At 29.9% G+C, this 3,500-nt stretch overlaps 1 pseudogene; it reads left to right on the forward strand.

Moving 5' to 3' along the window:
- The first annotated feature begins 1,846 nt into the window (after window positions 1-1,846).
- LOC107879921 lies at window positions 1,847-2,387 on the forward strand (annotated as a pseudogene).
- The last annotated feature ends 1,113 nt before the right edge of the window (window positions 2,388-3,500 follow it).

Here is a 3,500-nt window from a genome sequence, read left to right on the forward strand (position 1 = left end):
GGCATGTCCTCAATTTGTGGTTCATATATTGAAAAGTGGATTTGGCTTCTCTCCACTTTTCTTCTCTCTATTTTCCTAAGTTGTTATAACTTGGATTAAGAACATCTGACATAAGTTAAATTCAATTGCTAAAATTTAATTCGTTAAAGTAAGTCCTAGTTTAGATAATAAATAAATTAGATATTTAGTTCCCAAAATTATTGCAATCCTAATCTTAGCAACATATTATTATTATCCATAAATATAGTAAAAAGAAAATTTCTCATCCGATACTTTTCTCCTCTGCGGGATTTAAGAAAATAATTTACTATTTTATATATAAAAGTTTCAAGCTTAGACAATACTACTAGACATTTTTAGGTGAATAATAATATTTTGAATAAAACAATTAACTTAAAATACACGGTAAATAAAAATCATGAAGTGAATACACTGCGCTTAATATATGCACCAAATGAAATGAAAAGGAGAAAGCAAATCTTTTACAAACTTGTTGGATAGATCCTGCAAACGGAAAATAATTAAAGGTAGGAAGAGATTTATTGTTTTAATATTTGTAAATAACATAATATATTGTTAAGATTTGGGGATTATGATAATTTTTTAAATTAAATATATAATTTATTTATTTTCTAAATTATGATTAGTGAGTTACTTTGATCAGTTAAATATTAGCCATTAAATTTAACTTATATTATATGTCATCAATCCAAAGAACTTGAGAAAACTAGAGAGAGGAAAAACGGAGCGGACACCATCCCTTCAAAAGTAATAGAGTATTATTTTACTTATTTCTACAAACCTAGAGTTACTAGCTCTATTAATTGCACGCTCCAAAAGTTTAAAATTCACTTCTTTTTTAATCTCTGAGGTTACCCGAATTAATAGCAACGGGTTCTAGTAAATAAGATATTATTTTATAAAATTGATTTTTCTCCCTCTTTTCTTCTAGAGGAATTGATAATTAGTGCATGGAGGAAAAATAAGTATAGTTATTATATACTCCAAAAGCTTAAAGAATGGTTAGAGTACTGGTTTAACTAGCTAGTTGCTGCAAGATATAGAATTTACCCTCTGCTTAATTTAAGTTACTAATTCACGCTTGCTACATAAACGTACTAGTTGATATTAAACTAATCTTGTGCATAAAATTATTTTTCATTATTCATTTATCAAAATTATTAATGTAGTTTCCGGTGATCTTTAGATGCCAAAGCGATGGGCTCCTAGCATGTCTCTTTCAATTCACAAAAGCTATATATTTTTTCAACAAAAAAACTAAACATAGTTTTAGCTTGGTATAATAGGTAAGTGCGACGTGAAAATCTTTGTCAAGTCATGCTGAAATTAAACATAATTTTTAATCCTACACCCTCATTTTTCAAGGATGCTAATTTTGACAATATTTTTTGAGTTTAAGACTATAAGTTCTGTGCACCGACAAATTCTACACTATCAGTTAACTTGACCTGCTATTGTAAGTTATCTAATTATTTACATAAAAATTTTAAAAAGAAAAAATTAGGTAACCTGCAAGAGCAAATCAAGTTTACCTGACAGTGTAGAATATTTTCTACACTGACGGTGCACAAAACTTAAATTATATTTTTTTTTTTCAAATGCCCACATTCACGGGCTAACCGCAAACTTCTTGTTTTGCAGCCAAGATTTTCTCCTCTTTTTTACTTTTTTTTGTCAAGATATACCTATAAATACCAAAGCCATCTCACTTTTCCAATTCACAAACACAATCACCTTCTCTATTTCCCTCCAATTTGTCTCAAAAAGCAAAGAAAAAAGAAATGGATACCAAAGCCATCTCACTTTTCCAATTCACAAACACAATCACCTTCTCTATTTCCCTCCAATTTGTCTCAAAAAGCAAAGAAAAAAGAAATGGAGATCTCAAAGCTTTCAACCTTTGTTGTGTTCATGGTTTTAGCCATGGCTCACTCTTCAGTTGCCCAAAATTTGCCCAAGGATATCGTTTTAGCTCACAACAACTCCCGTGCACAAGTTGGTGTCCCACTCGTACCACTAAAATGGAACAAGACACTTGTTGCCTATGCCTATCAGTGTGCATCCACCAGATTAATTAGCTGAATGCACTTTGGTGCATTCATATTCACCCTATGGTGAAAATCTTGCCATGGGCTACGGCGACTTTCGGCCGTGGAGGCCGTTAACTTGTGGGTAGGAGAGAAACCAAATTATGACTATGCCTCCAACTCTTGCAAACAAGATATGTGCGGGCATTATACTCAAGTGATCTAGAAAAATACTCATCAAGTTGGATGTGCAAGATTGAAATGTGATAATGGTGAAGCGTGGTTTGTGTCATGCAACTATTACCCCCTGAAAATTACATTGGCGAGAAGCCTTATTAATTAATTAATTATTTAATTAATTAAGATGCATGGTTTCAATTATTTTATAGTAATTGCATTACTCATCCCATGTAAGCCAAGTATCTATAATATATGTAAGGTTCCAATTTCGGCATGTAATATGGGATGTTCCCCCTCCTATGTAAATTTTTGATGATAAAGGAATTATACGCGGTTTCAAATTAAAAAACAAAGAAAGTATTAATTATTCACTCTTTAAAATAAAATAATTAAAAAAGAAAAGAGCTGCCCTGTGACAAAATGGAATTTAACTAATAAATCAAACGCTCATTTTGGATCAAGTATTTTTTGAGTATATTTTTTATGATCATCAGCTTGCATTTTCTCTTCAATAAATATTTTCTTAGCAATTTCAATGTCTTTGAGATATCATGAAGATCTACTAGATTACTTTATTCTAAGCCTGTCAAGTGGGCCGGGTTCCACTTAAAAGATCCAGCCCGGTAAGCCCTAGGGCTTTAGGGTTCTGGGTCCCGGGTTGATTATTTTTTTAATTTGGGCTCGGTTAACCCGGACCGGATCAAGCCCGGTTCAGGCCTGACGGTTAACCGGGCCGACCCGGCCTAGAATCAATTTTTTTTTTAAAAAACTTTTGAGTTTTTTAAAATTAGTATATAACTATATCTATATATATTGTAATGTATACGTATTGTAGTATATTTAATTTAAAGTATTATATATACATAGAATAGAGTGTATATATGTAAATATATCTTCTATAGACGTGTATATTTAACGTATACATGTGTATATGTTTTATAAATTAGTATATAACTATATCTATATATATTGTAATGTATACGTATTGTAGTATATTTTATTAGTAGTACTATATATACATTGAATGTTGAGTATACATGTGTATATATCTTCTATAGATGTGTATATTTAACTTATACATGTGTATATATTTTATAAATTAGTATATAACTATATATATAATTATGTTGTAGTATATATATATATATATATATATATATATATATTATTTAAAGTAGTACATATATATTGAATGGTACGTATATATGTGTATATATCTTCTATAGACGTATATATTTAACGTATACATGTGTATATATATTTTATAAATTA

Source organism: Capsicum annuum, chromosome 8 (genome assembly GCF_002878395.1).
Source record: "Capsicum annuum cultivar UCD-10X-F1 chromosome 8, UCD10Xv1.1, whole genome shotgun sequence".
Classification (NCBI taxonomy): Eukaryota; Viridiplantae; Streptophyta; class Magnoliopsida; order Solanales; family Solanaceae; genus Capsicum; species Capsicum annuum.